Below are 8642 nucleotides of genomic sequence, written 5' to 3' on the forward strand. Positions count from 1 at the left end.
CATGGAAACAATCCCATAGAAATGCATGGGTAATAAGATTTGACAGCGAATTACACAAAAAATATTCAGACTCCGGGAAAGTTTTGTTAGTGTTTTCATCTTCACGTCGACTTCTTGCTTTATGCCAAATATCACTCTCCTGAAGTTGTTTTGCTAGGTTCCTGAGAGGTCCGAATTTTGAGCAAGAAAGCTGGGTATGAGCACGATCGCTGCAAGTCAACAATCTCTACAATTTTTAAAGACAGAAGATCCTGAGCTCCAAAATAAATTCCGACCCGTCGACCAGGATGCGCCGCAACCCCAATGACAATTCATAGGACATATATGCATTTTGTATGACCTATTTTCCCGCTTGCCTAACTTCTTTTTCGCCCGGGAGCATCATTTTGGCGGACGAGCGAAAAAATTCGCTTCATGGCTGCAGCGCGCGCCCTGTTATCGCCGCAAGCAGTCCAAGCGACGTCCGCGACCGCGTCAGTACGCCCGCCGTATGCGGGCCGCGTTTTCAGGCGCATAAAACGCTTATTGCGTTTATAACAAAATTCGGATATAACGAAAAAAAACTCAGCGTAACGGTCGAGTTCGTTATGAGTAGGCTCGTAGAAGGTGAGGGTAACAGTGACAGTTTAAAAGATTATGAGTACCCTGGATATATTCCACGAAATACAACCGGGCATAGCTGAGAAACACTTCTGCAGCGTAGATTAGAGGATCAGCATCAAGTAACCAAAAATAACTTTAGGCCTTTGGGGGGGGGGGGATGCAAACTTGCACCTTACACACCGGCCATGGGTGCCAACATAGTGACCAACATAGAACTTCCTACCCTTATGACCTATTGCTTCATTCTAGAACACCACGTCCACATTACGGAGTATCTGGAGGCTTTACTTTCTCACGTCACATCAACAAAACTTTCATAGGCAAGAAATGAGGCATGACATTGGTCAACTGTTCGGGCAAACTTCTCTGTTAGCGTCTACAGAAGCTAAATCTTCCTAGCATCTTGTTTGAGCTGCATAATGCATTAGTACTGATGACGAAAACTAAAAGCATTGCAACAGGCGACATCAAATCACTCGGTGACTAACAAAACCTGCACAGTTAGACACAACCAAGCAAAAAAAAAAAAATGAAGGAAGCTCCCACTAACGCGTAAGACCTGAAGGCAGCGAAGATGTACGCAACCTTCACGACTATCACGCAGGTTTAAGTCCACGTTTGTAGCCGATTTGCTTCTTTTTCGCCGCCGCAACAATCTTTACTCCATCATTGTTGCCATAAGTGCGAGCTTATTTAACTTTTTTGAAATTGATAATCATTGGACATCATCTCTTGGCGGGGCGTAGGCTAGGACGTGTCTTTCTCGTTCCAAGCAAATGTGGCCATGGTTACGAGGAACGCTGGAGTTTTTTTTTGGTCAATCTTTGCCAATCTCCCTAACTGTGTATGCTTGACTTGACAGACGTGCGCCGGAGACGCTGGGCGGTCGTCGCGAGGCACGTACACACGAGCGCTCGGCATTTTCTGGGTTTTTTTAACTGCGGACACGAAAAATAACGATTTCCTAAACTACTTCGCCGTTAACAAAGATTTACACCCCTAAATAAAGCAAAACACTATAAAACATTGGCGCTCAAATTCATTCCGATTAGCCCCCTTGCAGTATGCCAATCATCATCCCCTATTGCAGTAGCACATGCATTGGGGCGTGGTTGGGGTGGTGGTTGTTCTGTTAGATAAGGCGGTGTTATCCTGGCAGCGTGTTTCCAAACGCTCCGCTGCGCAGAGCACCCATGTGACTGGTGTGATGCCACGGCGCGATGCCAAGGACGATAGCTATCGTCCTTCGAAGTGAAAATCTTAGCATATGCCGATGATGTCGCTTTATTTTGTACTGACAAGGCAAGCGCGGAGAGTGCTCTTACCATTACACAATAATTTTGTGAGGCTTCAGGTGCGGCCCTAAATTTCGAGGAAAGCTGTGGATTTTGGTTGGGAGAATGGGGAACAACACCAGATTGTTCGCCGGACTCAATTGGAATAGTGACCTAACGTATTTAGGAGTACCCTTCTCGCAGTTTCGCAATACTGACTCGCATTCGTCGGAGCAGGCGGTGAAGGTTTTTAGCGCCAAGGGAATGACTGGCGGGGGCGGCAGCTGTCCATCTTTTCTCGTGCTCGGGCGTGTAACACGTTTCTTGTGACCCGGCTTCTTTATGTTCTACAAGTGTTACATTGCTCTCGACTCAGGATACAAACTTTTCACCGAATATTTGCAACCTTCATTTGGTGTCCCCGTAGTGAGCCACTGCGTCACAATAACCTTTTTCTTTCTTTTGTGCGAGGGGGACTTGGGCTTGGTCATCTTTTTGTTTGGCAACTTCTTTCTCGTTTATTCTACTTTCGATGTGTTCAACATCCTTTTTTGAAAGGTGTACTTCGAATACATCTTGCACATTTTCTCCCTCATATTGTGGTGTATTCGCTCTCTGTGTAAGCAGCCCGAAGCCCGCGGGGTTCCCTCAAAGAAGTGGTTGACAATTTCGCTTCTTACAGGCTCGGTTTAGCCTTGAGTATATATTTAATGCTTCTCGCGAGTCTATTTCCGATGCCCTGGTTTCTGGGCTTTTTCCCATGCCGTTATGTTGTGTTCCGTACCTCCAGTGTCCGTACCAGGATGTCCTCAAAAGATTCTGTAAAATGTGTGTTCCGCCAGGTGTTAAAGCAGTTTTGTTTAAATTACACACTGGCACGCTCCCTGTTAAAACTTGGATGAAAGACCGGGGTCTCTTTATAGCATGGTCGACAGACTGTCGGCTCTGTTCTCTATCAGAAACAATTGATCACTGTTTTGTAGATTGCAGAGATGCTGTTTTTTTCTGGGACGTTTTACAGCGAACGCTCTGAAAAGAAATGGATATTACGCCTTTCTCAATCCGATTTTTGCCATTCGACTATGCTGGTGAGCCACATCATGACATGTTTATGTTTATTCGTTTGTACAGTCGGTGGCGATGTCGCTTATGGGATAGGCATGCTGACCCACCAAGATCAACTAAGTTATATTTCCCAGAAACTGTGGCATTTGTACATACAGTCGAACACGCATATATCGAACTCCAAGGGGATCGCGAAAAAGTTCGATACAGTCGAACACGGATATATGGAACACGGGTATATCGAATTATCGGCTATATCGAACTTAAAAATTATCCCCTTGAAAATTCTGTGTAAAAGTATAGGAATTCGTACGTTTATATCGAACGGTATTTTTCCCGACATTTGATATATCGAACGCCGCGCGAGCTGGAAGGTGCTCTTCAGTGGTCGCAGCCCACCCAATGTCCGCAGTCGCTTAGCGGGCGACATCGCGCCTTCGCCAAAACGCGACAGGGACAGAAGCGCGAAACGCTTGGAAAATGTGACAGTGCGAGGTAGAGATGCCCTGACTGCGCTCCAACTGCCCACGTTCTCTGAATTGAGGAACAGCTCTTTATTTTTCGGCTGCGTATGTTCCCGGGTTGCCAGAAAGATTTTTTTACTCTCTTTCTGGGTCTGTCTTCCCCCGACATCACACCGGGAAAGGGAAGAGCAGAAACGGAGGCGCCGGCGGCCTCCTCCTCCTTTTGCATTTTGCTGCTGTTGTTGCTTTGCGAGCTGTCCCGCACCTTTCGTAGACCGCTGTTTCTCTCAGAAGTGCGTTGTTTTTGGAAAACTGCTTCCGGAAGTCAGGCTTCGTGACGGCCGAACTTTCCGAAGCTTGTGAAGACGGCAACGACGACTACGAGTGCATGGTCGACATGTTTCGCGAGTTGCCGCCCCTTTTCCCGGCTGCTGTTCCAGCCGGAGTGTCTGCCGATGACTTTGTGAACGCTGACAACAATGTTCAGGCTGTTGCGAGCCTCGGTGACGAGGGTATCGTAGCTGCGGTCGCAGGAACCCAGGTACTCAGGACAATCTCGAGTGGCGGAGATCGTCCTGACGAGGATACGGCTACACGATCGTACTCCGCCGGTGAAGTGGCGGCTGTGTTCAGCTTGATTCGCCGTTGTTGCGCCGACATGGAAGGAACTGGGCTGTCGTACCTGGACAGCCTCGAGAACATCAAGACCAGCGTCTTCAATTTCATTTCCAGGACGAAGAAGCAGGGCAAGATCAGTAATTTTTTTCACGCAAATAAAGCCTGCTCTTTCGTCGTGAGTGCGGAATGAGTTGTCATTTTTGAATCGGTAAGTGATCGTCCACCATAGGTAACGTCTCAGAGCCCATATTTTTTATATCGAATTTTTCATATATCGAACTATTTTGCCGTCCCCTTGGAGTTCGATATATCCGTGTTCGACTGTATATCGAAAATTCGAAATATAAAATATGCCCATCTAAAGGTTATCTGGAAGCTGCGCACATCACAGAGCTCTTCAAAGTCGCGACAAGCGGTAACTTGCGGCGCAGCGTTCGATAAATCGAACGTGCCCGTGATCGGGAGCTCGATACACTCGAACAACAGCGCTATGGTTTTGCATGGGATTTCCAAGGGGATGTTCAGACTGTTCGATATCGACAATAATTCGATATATGCGTGTTCGATATATCCGTGTTCGACTGTAGTGTGTATAATTCGCTTGGCCAACCACCTGACTCAGACTGGTTCCCTCTTTTGAACGCTTGTGTGTATTATTTGCCTAAATTTTGATGTAAATGTGCTTCTCATAACTTTAGTGTATTTTTTGTTTGCTAGGCAATGTAGTTCTCGTACTGTCACGTCTGAGTGTACCCTCCCATGTAGTAAAGAGAAAAAAAGGGGGCTTTGTAGCCTAGATGTAGAGTACTGAGTACTGGCGTTGACGGCTGGTGTTCGAGGCTTTGAGCCCCAGCAGGTCTACGTCGTAGTTTTTTTATTGCCTAATCTTTTTTAGATGCGGAGCAGCTTATGGTTGAGCCTGTTCCCTCCGCCGTTGTGTGGGCGCCGTTGTGCGGCGTCCACAGCCCCACTGCGCATGCCTGGGCACGCACCGCTGATGATGATTGTGGCAGGATGCCTCTAGGGATTGACCAACGAAAGAATCCATCACGAGATAGCTTCGCGTTCAACCACCGTCGTCATCTTCCCGTAGGGGGAGAGAGAAAGTGTTTATTAATATGAAAATATTTACAGGGCGAAGTTTTGCCTCTCGGTAGAGGGAAACCCTGAGTAGTATGCGAGGCATTCCTCCTCTCCTATCGACGCTCCTCTCTTCTCCGGCATTCCTCCTCTCCTCTCCGAAGCTCCTCTCCTCTTCGGGATTGCGCAACGAATGGCAACACCTGCGGCTCCGTGCGCGATAATGCGAAGCTGCCTAGGGTTAGGGACGCGACGGTAGCCGCTGCATACTCCGCTCCGCGGTATAAATGACGCGCGCGCGCGCTCCGCTCCCCTCATTCTCCTCCAGCAACGCCGCGATTGAACTGAAAACTGGAACTTGAGTCGACCCCATGGCTGCTTCGCATACTACTCAGGGTTCCCTTACGGGAAGATGGTTAAATTTGTTTACTAAATAATCTTTTTATAAACCCAAATCTACGCATTGTTTTTGTTAATAATGGTGATTTCGTATGTTTTAGGTGGCTTTAGCTCTGGGGTGCAGCCAATGACCACGTTGAATTACCGTTCTCTACCGCGCGAACAGACATGTCACGTGGGTGCTCATGTGCAGCGAAGCGTTTGGCAATACGCAGCCTGTCAAGATGTGCCGGCAATTGCTCCTCCCCAGCGCCACCTAACAAGTCAGTAATATGGTCACTTCACCCAGAGTCCGCCAGTACCGTCTCCTGAGTGAAGCTAAGCAGAAGTCGTGACACCTCCCTGCAAAGAATCCAATGTCCTCTTGGGAAGACGATGTGGTCCAGAGTGGTGTGTAGGGCTGCCAATTTTAGCATCGCCGTCCGCACAACAGCGTGATCCGGGCAACACATGACGTAGTGGTGCACATCCTCTAGCACTGCACATGACGAACGCAGAGGCGATCGCTCGAGGCCTGTTTTGAATAGCCACACTGTGGTCATCGCTGAGCCCGTTCGGGTGCGGTACAGCAAAGTTGCCTCCGATCTAGTAAGTCCCTTTGTGATGCAAGGCTGATAATGGGGATCTCCCGAAGATATTGAAACAGTAACGTACTGCCCATCTCAAGTGGTTTCAGTGATCGGCGGAAACTAACAGTCGGTGCAAATGACAGCGCATTGCGTGCCATCTGACCAGCGGCCTCATTGCCCTTGACATCAACATGGCATTGAATCCATTGAAATCGCACATGGAAACCCTTGCTGCTGAGCTCTTGCACAAGCGGCAGCGAACACTGACATACCATTTTTGTGGGGATCCCACGCTGCAAAAGCCGTAGTGCTGCTTTCGAATTTGCCATAATTACAACTTCCTGCGGTTTGTACACAAAAGCAGCCGCGACGGCAATACACTCGGTTTCGGTGGAGGGCACTAAATGATCCAGTCGTGCAGCCCAAAGAACCTGCACATCTGGAATCACATAAACTGCACTAGCCCCTCTGTGCTGATAGACCGAGCCATCTGTAAAAATATGAACGTGGTTCGGGTAAGTGCTCTCCAGGTGTTCAAGCAGCAAAAATTGTCTACTTCCACCGGGGTGTTCTTCTTTACTCATGCGAGGAACGTGTAGCTGACACTGGAGGATCTCATAGTGCCATGGCGGTGCTGAAGTCTGAGTTTTAAAACTCTGGCCACTGATGGGAACTGTACAGGTCACGGGGCATTTCCAACATATCGCATCATACATCTGATAAATGCTTAAAAGAGTGCTGACACGAAATTTTCGTGCTACGTTTTTTTCGCCGCTATGGGTGCCTACCAGCCCACTAACAATGGCACATTAGACGGTTGATCTCAGCGTAAACAACTATGTACGGCGTCGTTTATCCGTGTCAGTTTCGGTTTCAGCAAAACGAACGCCGAGCGGCCGCCACGACAGGAGGGCCCCCTGACGTCACCATTCTCGTCGCACCGCTGCCAATCTGGACGCGCGCGTCCAGACCGGCCGATGTCCTCCATCCGGATACACGCACCCGGGCAGCATGACGTCAGTCCCAAAACCATGACGCGATACACACGGCGTAGCAGCGCGCGCCAACCGCAGCAAGCGCATCGGCTACGTCACGGTAGCAAGCGCATCGGCTTGCTTGTAGCAAGCGCATCGGCTACGAAGATGGCGTAGACAAATGCAAGGAGCAAAGGGAGATAGCGGGGTCGGTGCAGATCGGTGCAGGCAAACGGAAGGGACGACGACGGCGTGTAAAGAAGAGAGGGGGAAAACTGAATATCGCGTACATAAACATGCAGGGTGGCAGGAAAAGAGAGAAGTGGATGGAGATTACTAAGCAGCTAGAAGAGGAAGATATCCAGGTATACGCTGTGACCGAGACGCACCTACGGGACTTGGAGGAACCTCCGGTAATCGGAGAGTATGTATGGGAAGGTTGTAACAGGACGGCTGGATTGAGAAAAGGCGGAGGAGTAGGTATGCTGGTACGGCAGGGGACTAATTGGAAGAGAGTGAAAGAAGACTGTAAAGAACATGTGTGGATGAAAGGGATAGTGGAGGGTAGAGAGATGGCTTTAGGGGTGTCTTACCTGTGGACGGGTAAGGATAGCAAAGAACAAAACGAAAAACTGGTGGCGTGTCTAAAAAAGGACATCGAAGATTTGAAACGTTCCGGGGAGGTACTATTGGTAGGGGACATGAACGCCCACATTGAAGATCTAGACGGGTACACCGACTTCAACGGAAATCTAATGCTAGATATGTGTGATTACCAGAAGCTGATCATAGTAAATAGGGAACAAAAATGCGAGGGTCAAATAACATGGGAGTGTGGTAGGAGACAGTCGAGTATTGACTACTGCCTTATTTCAGAGGGACTTTATGAATGGTTGGATGGCATGACCATAGATGAGGAAGGGGGCCACAGTCTGGGCAGTGACCACAAGCGCATAAACCTGAGTTTTGGGAAACTGGGGGGGCGAAAAAACGGGTCGACCGGAGCAGCGCACAAAGTTAAACAGCAAACAAATTGCGGATATAGCCAAAAGCATTGAGGCTGACATAGAAAGAAATCCTGGAGAAGAGTGGGAATATGACAGGCTCATCAAGACTATGCAGGAAAAAATAGTCAAGGCAGAGGGGGCCAATCGATGGAGAGGAAAAAAAACACCCAAAAGCTGGTGGAACAAAGAAATAAAGGCGGCGATAGAGAGGCGTAAACAGGCGTCTAGAGAGCACAGGCAGGCCAAGAGGATGGGGAGACATCAGGAGGAGGTGGACCAAAAATGGGAGCAGTATAAGCAAATGAAACAGGAAGTGCAGCAATTAGTGCAGGCGAAAATGAAGGGGGACAGCGAGCGATGGGTAGCGCAAATACGAGGAAGGGGTAGAGACGCACCGAAAAGGTTTTGGAACCATGTGCAGGCATTAGGGAAACGTACGAGTCCCACAGAAGGCGGTACTATAGAAAACGAGCAGGGGCAGATGCTCAAGGGAGAGGAAGCATTAGCATACCTGCACAAAATCATCACGGAGAAGTTTGGTAAGGTGGATGAAGAGGCCCCGCAGCGACACAGAGATGTCGCGGCGGGT

The sequence above is a fragment of the Haemaphysalis longicornis genome, unplaced genomic scaffold (assembly GCF_048455015.1).
Source record: "Haemaphysalis longicornis isolate Haplotype H1 unplaced genomic scaffold, Haemaphysalis longicornis Haplotype H1 scaffold_7, whole genome shotgun sequence".
Lineage (NCBI taxonomy): Eukaryota > Metazoa > Arthropoda > Arachnida > Ixodida > Ixodidae > Haemaphysalis > Haemaphysalis longicornis.